Source organism: Psammomys obesus, unplaced genomic scaffold (assembly GCF_907164565.1).
Source record: "Psammomys obesus unplaced genomic scaffold, mPsaObe1.curated_primary_1811, whole genome shotgun sequence".
NCBI lineage: Eukaryota > Metazoa > Chordata > Mammalia > Rodentia > Muridae > Psammomys > Psammomys obesus.
Window position 1 is genome coordinate 12,791,819 of NW_026596064.1, and position 16,414 is coordinate 12,808,232.

General features: G+C 48.4%; 1 protein-coding gene across 1 annotated transcript in view; it reads left to right on the forward strand.

Moving 5' to 3' along the window:
• The window catches only part of Slc12a8 (solute carrier family 12 member 8), a 137,871-nt gene that overhangs the window by 1,876 nt on the left and 119,581 nt on the right, over positions 1 to 16,414 (forward strand). The gene's annotated exons all lie outside the window — the stretch shown is intronic.

Below are 16,414 nucleotides of genomic sequence, written 5' to 3' on the forward strand. Positions count from 1 at the left end.
TTCCTTCCTTCCTTCCTTCCTTCCTTCCTTCCTTCCTTCCTTCCTTCCTTCCTCTTAATTACAATTTATCCATCTATTTATTTATTTATGTGTGCACATGCCAAAGCATGAGGTCAGGAGAGAGCTGGTGGAAGTCAAGGCTCTCCTGCCATGTGGGTCGGTCTTGGAAGCATGCTCTTTTACGCCCCGAGTCATCTCACTGGACCTCAGAGACCTTCATTTGTCAAGGGCCAGATACGGATGTGCTTCGCCCAGTCTCTCCCATAGTTCCCCTGCGTATTCTCTGTGTGGTAAGACCGGACATGTGCCAGGCGTGGTGCCTGAGGTCTGTAACCCAAGCATTCTGGGAACTAAGGCAGGAAGATTTTTTGAGCTCACGTCCAGATTGGACTCCATAGCAATACCGTATTTTTAAAGTTGGGGCGGGGTATTTATGGGCTGTTCTTAATAGCAGGCACTGTGTTAGTTTAAACTTTCAGCGGCTCCCTGTACCCACCACTAAGCTGGGAGCCCTTACTCTAGGCCCTGCCCGGCCTGCCATGGCCTGCAGTTTTAGCATCTTCCTTTTCACACTCCACCTCTCAGGGAGACCACACAGTTCCCTGGTGCGTGTACCTTCCCCTGCTCTTAGCGATTGTTTCTCACTAGACTGGTTCCCGTTGGAACCCTCCCAGTACCTAGGCAGTGCCTGGCATTTAGGTGGACAGTGAATGTCAGTTGACTGACCAAATGAACAAACAACAGGCAACTGCAGCTCCAAGTCAATCACTTTAAGTTCTGTTCCTCAAGAGAACGTCTGCTTCTAAGCTGGCCTTTCTGTCATGTTCTCTTCCTAAGCATCTATGCCTGTGGTGTTCGCATCATAGAAACACCGAAGTCCATCACTTTTAATGAAGTTTATTTGAATTATGTTTGTGTCTGTGTTTGCATCTGTGCACGTGAGTGCAGTGCTGGCTGAGGCCAGGAGGGGGTGTCGGGTCCCCAGGAACTGGAGTTACAGATTCTATGAGTGGCCAGTGAGTACAGGGGACCAAACTCCTCTGCAAGAGCAGCACAAGCTCTTACCTCCATTTACCCAGCCCTCCACCCCATCCCAACCCCGGTTTCTGCCTCTCTCCTGGGTACCATTCCTTGGCTGGGCTGTTGATGCCTTCCTTACATCTTTCTCTTTTGTTGGGAAGCGGTTCCTTCCACAGCACTGCCCTGTGCATTTGACTCCTCTCCTGAAAGCCTTTCAGTAGCTTCTCTAACCTCCATTTCCAGTTGAAACTTTTTGCCTTGGCCCTCAGACCCACTGAGAGAGGACCAGCCTGCCCCTCCCATTGTACTTGGCAGTGTAGCATGGCAATGAGCTGTTTCTGTCTCTTTCCTTGGCAGAGTTCAAGGGCATTCTCAGCACTTGGTATCACGCTTGGAGTATAGGCAACGGTCACCCATGCTGGTTGTATGTCTGGGATTAGATAAACTGCCATTTGCCTCGGATCCTGAAGTGTTGATAATAATAGAGCATGGTGGTAAATTCGGAAAACATATCCTCAATGAGATAGGAAGAGAACTGCGGTAGACACCAGTTAGTGGGCACGTTCTTATTCTAAGCACTTAATGTGCTTTATCTTTACATTCTGGGATGGATCCAATTGCTTTGGTTTGATTGACAAGAACCGGCAGGCACGTCTGGTGCGAAAGGCCAACCTTTCGTCTTTTCGGGTGTGTGCCTTCTGCTCCGAATTCATGAATAACTCCATCCAGATGGTAAATCAAGGGAGTCTCTGGGAGCCAGAGGGTGTCAGATAGTAAATCAAGGACCCCTGTGGGAGATGGACAGTAGCAAGGTAGCTAATGTTTTTGAAGTTGAACTCTGGGATCGGCTGGCCCACAGTAGACATCCGTGAACCTTTTTGTAACCTCTTCTCCAGCCACCGTGGTTGGGAATTCTGTGAAGGGCTCTGGGGCCTGTATAGCACAGGATTAAATAGGCAGAGCCCAGTAGGGAGACAACTAGTGCAGCTGTGCAAAACCCTTCAGTCTTGGTGAGTTTGGGCAAGCTTCTTACTTCTCTGAGCCTCTTTCCTCACCTCTGACATGGCTACAATGGCCGGGCCTACTCTAGAGGATAAAGAAGATAAAGAAGATAACTCGTGTAAATTATCACCTGGGACTTGGTTCACAGGAAGCATCCAGCGTTGGTAGAGCGAAGGTGGGGAGGCTGCATTCAGTCCTGGGGGGGGAGGGGCAGCTGAACAGACAAACGCAAGGACCAGCTGGCAAATGAACGCATGGTTTAGCACAGCGAAGTCAGGCGGAAAAGGACAGATCCAGAGGGATACAAGGCAGAAAGTGCTTCCCGGTGACTGAGCCTGCCTGGGTCCCAGCCTGTGGGCACTCCTGACCCTGTCACCTCTGCCAGTTTTCCAGCAACGCTTGACTTGTATAGCCCTTCTCCTGCCATGTCAATTCCACCGAAATTAGCTTGACCAGTAATAGAAAGAAAATCTGGTCAACTTTGAGCACAGGGGTGAGCCAGAAGGTGGAGCTAATAAGGGAGGTGTCTCGAGCAGGATTACTGTTGCTGTGATGAAACTCCATGACCAAAAGCAACTTGGGGAGGAGAGGGTTTATTTTGCTTACATTTCTATTTCACAGCTCATCATCTGAGACAGTCAGGCCAGGAACTCAAACAGGGCAGGAACCTGGAGGCAGGAGCTGATGCAGAGGGCATGGAGGGGTGCTGCTCACTGGCTTGCTCCCCATGGCTTGCTCAGCCTGCTTTCTCATAGAACCAGGACCAGCAGCCCAGGGATGGCACCACCCACAATGGACTCAGCCCTGCTACAGCAATCACTGATTGTGAAAAATGCCCTATAGGCTTGCCTACAGCCCGAACTTTTGGATACATTTCCTCAGTTGGGATTTCCTCCTCTTTATCTGACTCAAGCTTTTGTCAGGTTCATATAAAAACTAGGCAGCACAAGAGGTGAATCAGGCCAAACTTGTCAGGAGATGGGGACCCTCAGAGATTCTATAGTCCAGCCCCATGCTTAGCATGTCAGAGAACAAGCCCAGAGATGGCATTTTTAAAGTTTTATTTATTATTATTATTTGCCCCCAAACACATGACAAGAGGTGGTAGGGCTAAGCTGAAACCAGTTAATGACTTTTTAATGCAGTCAAGGATGATCTAGTCTCCAAGGAGCATTTTACCTGCCACACATGGTGCTGGTCAGTATCATAACAAACAAACAAAAACAAAAGCTTTGCTCTCATCTCTGAGTCCTCATTAGCCAGTCCACCAGGGAAGCATCAGGTTTGGTCACGTGGCTAAAGTCAGGGGTGAAAGGAAGCTAAGATTAAGGCTTTTACCAGGTGGGGTAGGAGTGGGGTTCTGCAGAAACGGGAAGGCAGGAAGGCAGGGGAGAGTGAATAGTCTGGGATGGGCCAGTCTGAAGAATGTCTCTGGACTCGGCGCTTTTTCTAGTTGCCTAGTAACTGGCCCTGGGATGACTTAGGTCCAAAGAAATACTGGCTTGGTGTTCCAGAGGTTGTGACTGTGGCTGTAGACTGGTTGGTTTGCATAGGAAAGACATATTCCTGCGTAAGCCCTTGCTCTCTAAGATAGCCAGCGGGATTTGATATGGCTCCTTGTGAATGGGTTGCTTGGGTACCTTTAAACATTTGCATTGCCTTTTGTTACATTTCACACATGGCCAGAAGCAGGGAAAAAAATGCTGTCTTATCACCATATGATAGATTGGAGTTTGCAAGAGGAAGTCTAGACCTTGATGACGCTGAAGCACTATTCTTGTAATTTAAGCTAGGTGCCACTGGGTGGTGCTTAGAGTGTGGCCTGACTTCCTACAGGGGAAGCTAGCTGAGTTTCAGCTTCATTTTGTACTTTTCCTGACCTAAGTATATCTTTTCATGAACGAAAGAAAGAAAGAAAGAAAGGAGAAGGACATGACTACTCATGTATGAATTAGATTTTTACTCTAGATACAAGGAAGAAAACGGGCAGAGGAAAGAGTCCAGGCTGAGTATGGTGACTCGGCTAAATCATGAGGAGAGAGAGGAGGAGGGAGAGCAAAGAGGAGCCAGAGAACAAGAAAGGTAGAGCAGGCCAAGAGGCCCAAAGACCAAGATAGCCAAAGCGGGTGCGTCAAATAAGGATCAGGCTGGGGGGAGGGGAGCGGAAGCCCCGCCCCTGGAGGGAGGGGCCTAAGGAGGGGCGGATGAGAAGGGCCCTGAGTCTTCCTAAGACCCCTTCATCCAGGGTGACGGTGGAAGACGCTGCGTCCACTAAGAACGCCTCTGCCTCCCCTGGGAAAGGGTCTTCCTCAGTTAACCTGTCCTGGAAGCACCTCCCACAGGGCTGATTCTAGATCCAGCCAAGTCAACGCTCACGATTAACCATTAACCGCAGAGGGCGTGCTCCTGGCCAGTGAGCCCAAGACTCAAGGGTCTTAAGGGTCCACGTCGGCCCGCTACCCGGGACGGAAAGTTTGCCTGTGGGACAGGGCAGTGCTGGCCATTCCAGCATGGCAGGGCTTATGTACATTTTCCTTATTTTGGTGAGTGTTTTTCACCCCCACAGGCCTCCCCCCCAAAAAAAAAAAAAGACAAAGAATAGTGGGATTAAAAAGCAACAACCAAACCCAGAACAGAACAAAACCCCCAAACCTCTCATTTCTATGAAAATCCTGTTTAGTTCCCTTCTGAATCTCTCGGGCTCGTAAACCACGCCCGTGGTCGCGGTCACCGGTTGTACAGGTGCCTGGTGCTTACCGAATGGCCAGGAGCCATGGAGACCTAGCACCCTTCTGCAAGCCGGAAGCAACTGTGTCCCCGCTCTAACGTGAATTCCCCTATTTACAACTTTTTAACTAAAGGGAGCTGGCGTCACGGTTCGTTTGAGAACATTTTGATTGTGCGTGGTTATTGGTTAACGAGCAGTGGGAAACAATGGCAAATGGCAATTGGTTTTCAAGGCGCGGAAGTCGTGGGCGCAGGCTGTTCGGAAGGAGGACACTGAGACTCCATCCGCCCAGTACTACAAACAGGCCACGGACATCAGCTGAGCAAAATCAAACCACAAAGCCCCGGTCTGCTTAAAGTAGTTCTAATACGTAGTAATTTTTTTTTTCTTTAAATAAAAACCAAGTGTTTTCGACACTGAAATAGTTGATGCGCGTGCAGGAAGATGCTCTTGAGCATACCCACGCACAGGGCCAGGGTCAATCCCCCTCTCCCCTGCCGGTCCCCAGCGCCAGCCACTGCAAATGCTTCCTGGTTTCCGTTTTCTCTGCTGGTTATCACACTCGCTTTAAATGAAATACTGATGCTTCAGTTCCTGGGGGGTGTTAATTTACTATCAGTTTACTTGTGTCTTCCTGATACTGAAAAGTAAGACCTTGGCACACCTGCCCATCTTCTTCCCTGCCTGGCCTCTCACTTCTGAATTCTGTTAGCTGGATTGTCGTTTTGACGTGCTTGAGGTAAACACATACTTAACCATCTCAAGTTCTTAATGTGATGAATATTGGTAGATATTGGCCCCTGTAAGCAAATGTTCTTGACACTTTGTGGTTTTCAGTGAGTGTGTATGTGTGTTTGTGTGTGCACGGAGCCCAGGGGCCAGTGTCAGGTGTCTTAGATTTCTGTTTTCCATCTAATTTTTGAGACGGTGAACCTGGAGCTCACCAGTTCAGCTAGACTGGAGGGGGAGCAAGCTTGGGGATCTGCCTGTCAGTGCTAGAGTTACAGACGGATGCCACCATGCCTGGCTTTCAGGTGGTTGCCTGGGATCTGAACTTGCGCCCTCACATTTGCAGAGTGTCCTGGTTTGGTTTTCCGTTGCTGTGAAAAACACCACGACCAAAACCAGCCTGGGGGGCAACAGCTCACAGGTTACAGTTCACCATCAAGGAAAGCCAGGGCAGGAGTTCATGGCAGGAGCTTGAAGCCAGCTGACGAATACTACTTCCTGGCTTGCCCAGCTATTGTCCTTCTGATCCGGCCTTACCGGACTAGGGATGGCACCTACCCCATGATGGGATGGGCCCTTTTAAGTCAAAGTGATAAAAAAAAAAAAAAAAAAAAAGCCTCACAGTCATTCACACCAATTGAGATGCCCTCAGAGAATATTGGCTGGGCTAAAGCGGACTGCTGAAGCTAATTATAAGGCCCCTGTAGTCTTCAGGAATCGTTGTTTATGTTTATTTGTTAAGGGTGGGGGTACACACAGGAGTCGTAGTGTGCGTGTAGAGGTGAGAGGACACATCCATCAAACTCAGGCCATCAGGCCCGCTGGCGCAAGGCCAAGGAGGCCATTTCACTTACAGTAAGTATCTGAGAGTCCTTATTCGCTGAACGTGTTATTATCCAGTATTTCCCCGAAGTAAGTAATAGGTAACATAGCGTTTACCATCTTAACCATTATTAAACTATTTCATGTATAATGTTTAGTGATGGTAGGTATGTGTGTGCAGGGGTTGGTTACACGTGAGCCTGTGTGTAGAGGCCAGAGGTGGGTTCTCCTGGAGCTGGAGTTATAGGTGGCTGTGAGCCAGCTGATGTGGGTGCCGGCCAGTTTAGCAATATGAAGTATGTCTGTAATACGGTGAAAACTTATTTTTATACTTGATTTTGATGAAACTTAAACTTTCACTTTCATAGACAAATTTTGACAGTACACACGTGCACACTACACCCCCAGTGAAACCCCTACAAACCTGTACACTTTCAACTCACCACTTGCTACAATTTGGCTTTATTATGAGGTTTCTCTTCTGCTTATGACAGTCCTTTCTCTTCTTCGTGTGTGTGTGTGTGTGTGTGTGTGTGTGTGTGTACGTGTACATGTATATTCCTTGAGAACAAAAATGTTCTTTTTCTGGAGCTGGGAAGGACCCGCATTTGATTCCTAGCTCACACATCAAGAAGCTCACAAGTGCCCGTAATTCCAGTTTCATGGGATCCAATGCCCTCTTCTGGTCTCCTTGGGTACCTGCACCCACATGGTACGCACGCATACATGCTTTTCCACAAACACATAAAATTAAAATAAATCTTTAAAAAGCAATTTTCTTTTTTTTTTCTTCTTCTAATTTTCTCAGTAAATAGTAAAGTTATCAGAAAATTTAACAATGATACGTTCTGTTTTCTAATCCACGGTACCAGTTGTTCCACTGATTAGTCTGTAGTCCCCTCCTGCTGCCATTCCCCTGTCCCCACTGGCCCAAGATTCAATACAAGATTTTTCTATCCCTCCTTACCTTGATTTTTCTTTTCTTCTTTCCTTCCTTTCTTTCCTTCCTTCTTTCTTTCTTTCTTTCTTTCTTTCTTTCTTTCTTTCTTTCTTTCTTTCTTTCTTTCTTTCTTTTTTTTTTTTTTTTTATTCACTGTGTAACCCAAACTGAGGACAGTCCTCCTGCTCTGGCCTCCAAAGTGCCAGGATTACAGGCATGAGTCAGCACCATGGCCAGCTGAACCTGACAGTTCTGAAATATGTGCCTGGTTGTCTTGTGGAATGTCCCACAGTTTGGGACCTGGTCCCTCATGCTGGGTGTCCGAGTTGCGCATACCGACAGGACCCCCATCGAGGTGGGTGTGTTCTCCAGGCATTGCCTAGGGAAGTAGGGAAGTATACACTGACCCCACTGGCCCCACATGGTGAAGGTGGCATCTCATAATTAGTAACTGAGTTCTTAGGGCTGCTCTGAGGACACCCCCCCCCCCCCGGCGACAGCCCTGATGATTGGGTACTTCTTGGCTGCAGGTGGTAGGTTTTTAATTCCATAATTCCCTCCCCATGCCTTAGTTTGCTTTTCAGTGTAAGAAAGGACTGTTTAAGCCAGGTGGTGGTGGTGCACACCTTTAATCCCAGCACTGTGGAGGCTGAGGCAGGAGGATCACAAGTTCCAGGGCAGCCTCAGTTACATAATAAAACTGTCTGACAAAAAGAAAACAAACAAACAAACAAAAAAAACAAACAAAAAAAAAACAAAGGGGTGGGAAGGACTTTTTCTTGTTTATTTCAATTTATTTGTTTATATCTGAATAGATTCAAGTTTCTTCACTTTTTTAGTTTGTAAATTTTTATTTATGTTTGCACGTAAAAGTGGATCTGTGCACGGATGCGTGCACGTGTTTGTGTGTGAGTGTTCGCTCCTATGCATGTGTACCAAGTGTGCGCAGTGCCTGCAGAGTCCAGGAGAGGGCACTGAGTTACAAGCACTGATGACACCCCTCCTGTGGATGCTGAGACTTGAACCTTAGTCTTCCTCAGATGCTCCAAGGCCTTTACTGTTGAGCGTCTCTCCAGCCCTCAGAGTTCTTTTATCTTTGCATGTGTGTTCATGTTCGTGGGTGTGAATGAATGTGGGTGTACGCTTGTCGTGGTTCATGTGTGAAAGCTGGAGGGGGGCAGCCTTGTGTGTCTCTCATGGCCTCCCACGTTGTCTGAGACAGGCTCGCTGCACTGTTCACCACCGCACACTGAAGCCCTTGCTCTGTTTTTGGATGCTCGTGTCTTTGCCCCCATCTCACTGTGGAAGTACTGGGATTGCAGAATTCTGCTGCCACCAGTTCCGGATCAGGTCCAGGGGATTTGAACTTAGATCCTCTTACTTGCATGGCAAATTCTCTATCTAGTGAGCTGTCCTTCTATCCCTGGAGACAAATTGTTATTCTATTTACTTAATAGCATTGTTCATTTAATTTGATAATCACACCATGCCACATATGGCTAAGGGATGTCCCTTCAACCTAGCTCCTGTGTCCCTTTAACACTCCTTTGTCTCCCTCCCAACCCCCGTCCTTTTTTTTCCTTCCCTCCCTCTTCCCTATTTTCTGGCACAATCATCCTGTAGCTTTTTGTTTGGGGGTTTTGTTTGTTTGTTTGTTCACCCCAGTCTTGCATCGGCAACTTTTCCAAAGAGCCCTGGTTTTTTAAGAATGGTATCTAGAAATGAAGACCTGAGTCCTAGGCATGGTATTTGCTACTGGGAAGTCTTTGCTTCTTAGAGAGAGAGGGGAGATGAGTTTATAGGCATATACGTGTGTACTTATCTTCCGACACACACAGATATTAAAAATAATAATTTCCAGTTGTTAGCTCTAGTTCCAGGTCCTCACACAATCAACTACTATCTTTTTACTTAGCTGGAACGTGAGGTGATTATTTATTTGTGTGTGTGCACGCACAGTGTGCATGGCGGTCAGAGGAAAACTCATGGGCTTTGGGTTCCTCCTGCTACCCTGTGGGTTTCAGGGATCAGGTTCAGGCGTAGCCCTGGCACCACGCATCCTTATCTAGTGAGCCATCTTATTAGGCCTAAGATGCTCAGTTTTGACTATCTGATTGCGTTGAGAAATGCCTAGATTACGAAAGCCTTTCTCGGGGTATGCCTGTGAAGGTGTTTCCTGAGGCAATTACAAGTATTCTCAGCTAATCAGTTGACTGTTGACCCTTTGACAGACCCACAGGATAACAGCAATGCTGAGAGGTTGTGAGTGATAGAGGGCAGGGCCCGTTAGGAAGCAGTTGACTGGTGGTGGGCCATTAGGACGGTGTCTCCTGCACTGGCCTCTTCCTGCAGCTCCTCTTTCACTGGTCAACCATGATGTGGACAACTCCCTTCCACTACACAGGCCAGCTAAGAAGCCCTCTTCAAGCACATGAGCCCATGGGCCCAGCAAACTTGGGTCAGAACCATGAGCCAGAATAAATTCCACTTCCCGTAAGCTGTCTGGGTCAGGTGTTTTTGTCCTGAATCAGACACGTCAGAAGTGGAGTGCTCCCGTTAGATTCATGGTCCTCCGCTGCAGATCGGATGGCACACCCATCTTCAGTGGGGTTGAAAAAAAAAAATCCTTATCCGTGTTTAGGCCACCTCCGCAAAGCTCTCACAGGGGTCATGATGCAGTTGTGCTGCTACCTGGACTTCCTGTGTGCTCTAGCTCATGATGCCTGTTCAGCTCCAGGGTAAAGGAACTAAGTGCCCCAACTAGTCCATTGCGTCACGGGTCATATTCTCTGGTGGCCAATTAATAGTCAGCTCTTGGAAAACAAGCTGCAGCTTCCTGTGTATCAGATATAATCCGTGGGGACCCACTTGGTCTTCGCAGGAGGACTCCGGGAAGCTGGCAGAGTTGAGTCCTGCTTTAACCCACTCCTGACCTGTTTCCTTTCCTCTAGTTGCCAGAGGAGAGACAAGGTGTTATCTCACAGTTAGGTGTTCATTAAGGCCTGGCTTAGGAGCAAAAGGGTTCTGGGCCTGCATCCATGTGACTGCCTCTGGAAGAACTGTTGTGTCTTCCTTAGCTCAGCTTGCTGGTACAGGAGAGAGAGTGCTTCCAAGCTCATGTTGGGAATGTCTCTTTCAGAGAAATACTGCTCTCTCAGAACTGAAAGCCATGGTTATCTCAGTATTGGGTACAGAACTTTAATGCAGAGGGCCAGGGCCTGGCTGCTGGTACTTCTTCATTTATTATTCTTCCTTCATTTCTTTATTTATTATGTATACATTTTATCTGCATGTATGCCTGCATGCTAGAAGAGGGCACCAGATCTCATTATAGAGATGGTTGGGAGCCACCATGTGGTTGCTGGGAATTGAACTCAGGACCTCTGGAAGAACAGCCAGTGTTCTTAACCACTGAGCCACCTCTCCAGCTCAGGGTCTGGCTTCTCAACCCAGGGGCTTGGGAACAACTCTGGCAGCGTGCAGCCCAAGGTGGACTCACCCCAGAGACCATATTCCCATCTGCTTCCCAGAGGGTCCTCAGGGGCCCACCACTCCCCGAATAGGGCTGGATTTTTTGGCTACTTATTGGGTTCCTAGATCTACCACCCTTCTGCACTGTAGTCCCTTCCAACCCACTAAAACTAGATAGGTGAGAATGAATGTCAAAGGAGGAGGGCGGCATAAACCTCTTTAGATCGATGCTGACTAGGGGCATCGAGTTTCTTGGGGCAAGTCTAATCTTCATTGGCAGGCTATCTCTGACAGCAACCCAGCAGTCCAGCAAAAGCAGCAGCAGGGGCAGCAGGGCAACAGGGCGGTGGCGGCAGTGGTGGCAGTGGCTGCAGCATCGGCAGCAGCAATGGAGCAGTAGCTGCCCAAGGCCCTCTCCAGGAGTCTCAAATGTATACCCTCTTGAGTCCTCAAAATTCCAAACATAAACTGTCTACAGCTGGGGAAAATCACGCCCCTCCTAGAGCAGAGATAAATCATAGTTAGAAGCTGTGGACAGTCTGAAGCAGCCGCGTATCCCACAGCTGGGATTAAAACCAAAACATACTCACATAACATAATTGGGTTTTTTAACAAACCAAAATTCTCACTACGCCCGAGCAGCCTTTTCTGTATCCTTTCTGAGGGATCGATGTTCTAGTTAGTTTCGGCTGTCATCTTGACACAGAGTCACCTGGGAAGAGGGAACTTCAACTGAAGAAATTGCCCAGATCATGTAGGCCTGTGTTTGTGCCTCAAGGCATTTTCTTAATTCCTAATTGGTGTAGGAAGGCCCAGCCCACTGTGTGTGGTGTCATCCGAGGCAGTTGGATCTGGGCTGGAAAAGAAAGGTGGTTGAGCAAGCCAGAGAAAACAAGCCAGAAAGCGGTGTCCCTCCATGACCTTTGCTTCAGTTTGTAACCTGTAAGCTGAAATAAACCCTTTCCTGCCCAGGCTGGTTTTGGTTAGGGTTATCACAGCAGCAGTAGAACAAACTAGAATGACTGACTTGCTCTTCTCTGGTTCCATCCTGCTCAGCCAGCATCTCTGCTTCCCAGTGGACCCTGTACCGGGCCCATCAGCCTTTTGCTACTTTCTGTGCATGTCGGTACGAACCACTGAATGAAATTCTTCTTCTTCTTCTTCTTCTTCTTATTATTATTATTATTATTATTATTATTGATAGTCCAAAGCTGAGGGCAACTATGTTCTAAAGGCAGTTGCCAACATCTGGGATCAGAGCACCCCATGACACATGGAAAGATGGCCCAGAATTGGCTTAGCATTGGAGCCTCTCATCCCAGCCACCTTTTTCATCCTTTGTGTCCTCCTCCAGGCAAGAGGAGGGGTCACGTGTGCACAGGGGGGAGGACTGACATCCCACTGTCCTCTCATGGCTCTGCCCCTCACCATGCCTGCTCAGGCAGCCGCTGAGCTGGTTGACTAGTCTGGACCACACCCTCCTAAAAAGTAACTCTGACAGGCGTGTGAGGTGGGATGGCCTGGCATGTGCGTTGTGGCTGGACTAGGTGCTGATGCTAGTGTTCCTAAGGGGCATGTGGGGGGCAGTGTGACACTCCCTGGGGACTCTGTGGGTACTTACTGACATTTTATGCTAAGGGTCTCCCTTTCATTCTCCTTCTCTCCTTTTTGCTTTCTGTCTGTCTGTCTATCTTCTCTATCACCGGGTTTTGGTTTTAGGGGGAACTCCTCTCTAAGAACACTGGAATTGTAACCATGATCAGAGCTAGGAAGAGTTCCTGCCCACGCTCTGGTGAACAGGCTGGAAGAAGCCTTATAGATCTAGTCTTTTGATCATTTTGTAAAAAGAGGCGGAAGGTTCCTCACCACCAACATCCTGAAACACAGTAATAGCTGTCTCCAAGCGCTTCCTTTTTCAAGGTAAGGAGTGTCCTGAGTTTGAACCTGCAAGAGATGTAAAGCACTCTTCGGGGCGATGTACTAGTGTGTGAGGGGAAACTTTCCAAGGCCTTCGGAGTGGAAGATGAACACAGTCACACAAGCATTCACAGGGTGGACCAGCTGGACAGAGTTAGGACCAGCATATTAGGACCCACACTTAGGGAAAAAAAGGACATATTGCCTTTATCAAGTATGATATAGGGTAAAGTTACACCCCCGTTAGAGCCCCAGCTGGAAGACTTGGGTACCCGGGTATCTTCTCAGCTGTAGGCAGCTCCAACCTGCCTGTCTCCCAGGGCTCTGTCTCCCAGGATTGTGAGGATTAAAGGGGAACACTGATTTGGAAGCAGACTGATAACTCTTTCCATTGCTGATAGCTTCTGTTATTACTGTCTCTAATAATAATAGAGCCATAACAGGCCCTGGCAGGAAGCTGACACAAGCAGAGACAGGAAGTTGTACTGTGTGCTCCATTTTGAGACTGGGATCCTAGTGATCAATTCTGGGTTCACCAGCCCTGTTCTTTGGTGCCGTTGTTCAAGGACAACCTCCGGTGGCAGGGTCCTTGCTCTGAGCCACATCAGTCCTTGAGCTTCCGAATTTGTGGTTTGTGAAAGACAGATGAATTAGTAATGAATAAACACAGACGTCAGCCGAGCTGAGAACCGGCAGTCAGTGCTGACCAGAGTCTCTCAGGGCCTCTGCTTCCTCAGCCTAATTGACTCCGGTTATCCTGAGGCCTTTCCCTCCCTCTCTCCCTCCCTCTCTGCCTCCCTCCCTCCTTCCTTCCCTCCCTTCCTTCCTCCCTCTCTCTCCTTTCCTTTATCTCTTGCTTCTTTCCCTTCTTCTCCCCTTCTCTCACTCCTTTCCTCCTTTGCACTCTTCCTTCTGCCTTTTCCCTTCTCTCATCTAGCTTTTAAAAGTAAGTTTTATTATTTGTGAGTGTGTGTATGTGTGTGTGTGAGAGAGAGAGACAGAGAAGGGGAGAGCGCGCATGCCATGGCACACATATGGAGGTCCAAAGACAACTCTCAGGAAACAATTCTCTCCCTTCATTGTGGATCCCGGTATTGAGCCCAGGCCATCAGGTCTGTGCAGCAAGCACTGTTAACTGCTGGTCCAAAAGTAAAGTTTTAATTAACACAAAACATGTACATCTGTATGAGGTCCAGCACAATACTATTTTAAATATATGATGGAATAATCATATAGCAGTGATTAGCACTTCCATATCAAACACCCATGATTCTTTGTGCCGGAAACCTTTAAGCTCTTCTCTTTAGGTGCATGTAACAAATCTTTGCAGACTATAGTCACTCCTGGTGCTAGGAAACACTAGTTCCTCCATCCTGACCTTATGCCCCAACTTCCCATTATCCAAACTCTCTCCATCCCTCCCCTGCCCTTCCTCCCCAATCCTGCCCCTGTCATTCCTCCCTCCATTCCTCCTGTCCTCCTTCCTCCCTCCCCTGTCCTCCCTCCCTCCATTCCTCACCCCCAGTCCTTCGTTGCCTTCCTTCCTCCATCCCCTGGCCTGTTCTTCTCTGCCTCTAGTGAGCAGGACTCCCTTTGAGGCCCTTCCTGGGTTTGTTAGTTTAGGGTAGGGAGAAGGAACCACCTTTGGGCTATTTTGTCTCAAGCAGTGTAGTTGTCTAGCTTCGGCTGAGGTCATAGGTATATCTGTTCAGTCATCGCGAAACCAGGCCCTGTAACCCTGGATCTTAGATATTCTCCTGTTTCTTGATTTTTTTTTTTCTGCCTCCTCAGTGACCCCCAAGGCCATCTTTGGGAGCACTGATACGAGTTTTAGGTTTGGACAGAGAAAGATTTGGGGGCAGAGAGAGCGAGAGAGTGAGAAGTATGCGTAAGTGAGCAGTCCTTGTCAGGGCGTGGCCTGGCAATTCGTGGCCTAAGAAAGTCCTTGTTGCTGTGACTGGCAGTCAGGGGAGCAGTCTGGCTCTCGGTGTGATCACTTCTGCTCCAGGGTGTACTGTCACCACTATGGATAACTGCCTTCGTCGGGTGCCCCATGCGGATCTGCTATTGCTGGAACTCAGGGCGGCTAGATAGAACAGTAAGTTACTTCTGTGCCTTCAGCCTTGAAGGGCTAGGCCAGACAGACACTCCTTGCATGATTAATGTACCCGGGAGATGAGCCTGTGACCCACAGTAAGGAAGCCAGACACAAGGTGAAGGCAGAGATGGCAGGCTTTTTTACCTTCTGGGCCCAAGTGAGGAAGTCAGTGGATCTGGTCAAAAGCAGCTTCTAAATGGCCGCTCCAGCCACAGGTCCTGGGCAGCTGCAGCCAGCACAGCACGTGTGTGACCCTTCACCTCTCCTGTCCCACTGAGGATACCCAATCACTGCCGTGAGGTTTTAGGGTTCCGGGGACTCTGCTGGTGCCCAGATTTAAATTAATTACCCAGTCTGTGCAAAAGCAGTTCCCAGGATGGTTGCTGGTTTTGTTTATGTTGTTTTAGTATCCCACAAGGTTTTAGTCATTTTAGTAAAGGGCTTCCGTCTGAGGGTTTGTCTTAGTTAGGTTTCTATTGCGCTGATAAAACACCGTGACTAAAAGAATTTGGTGTAGGAAATGGTTGATTTCATCTTACAGTTCCACATTTATGGTCTGTCTTCGTCTGGGTTCCATTGCTGCGAAGAGACACCATGACCACGGCAACTCTAACTGGGGCTGGCTTAGAGTTCAGAGGTTTAGTCCATTATCATCATGGCGGGAAGCATGGCAGCATGCAGGCAGACACGGTGCTGGAGAAGGAGGAAACCCTGCATCTCAATCCGAAGGCAGCAGAAGGGGACTGAGTGTCACACTGGGCATAGCTTTCCTATAGGAGACCTCAAAGCCCGCCCCCACAGTGACACACTTCCTCCACCAAGGCCACGCTTCCTAATAGTGCCATTTCCCATGGGCCGAGCATTCAAACACACCGAGTGTATGGGGGCCACACCTACTCCAACCACCACGCAGTCCCTCAGTCCAGAGGGAAGCCAGGGCAGGAACTGACACAGAGGCCACGGAAGGGTGCAGCTTGCTCACTTGCTCAGCCTGCTTTCTTATAGCACCTGCCCACAGGGGTTTGGATTCTCCCACATCAACCATCACTCAAAGAAATGCCCCACAGCCTCGCCTGCAGATCTGGTGGGGGAATTTATTTCGGTCAAGGTTTCCTCTCCGAAAATGACTCTTCTTGTGTCACACTGACATAGAAACCAGCCAGCATGGGGCTTATAAATGCTTTTGTTATTTTGAGATTGGCAAAAACAGGCCAATCTCAGAACCCAGTGAATCAATGGTCTGGCTCTGATTCTAAGATAAGCAGCCAAGGCATGCTTTAAGACCCTAGGATCTTGGAAGGAAAGGAGGTGGAGGAGGCAGCATGTCAGTGTTCAGGCAGAGAAACAAACCACTCAGGTCTTCTCAACGGAAGAATCTGGTGACAGGGGTATGGGGAAGGCTGAAGGAGTGAAAAGTGTCCAGTCACCAGAAGCAGCAAGTGTTAGAAGCTGCCCACCAGTTCAAAATCTGCTGTTGCTTCTGACTTCTTCCCTCCCAGTCACGTGGTCTCAGCTGCAAAGGGGTTGGGTGTTTGTTGAACAATTAGCTACACAGGACTGCTACTAAGAGAAAATCGGGATCCTTTTATTGAGTCATTCCTCATCCCCAAGTGTGTGTGTGTAAGAGGAGAGATAAAGATAGATAGATAGATAGATAGATAGATAGATAGATAGATAGATAGATAGA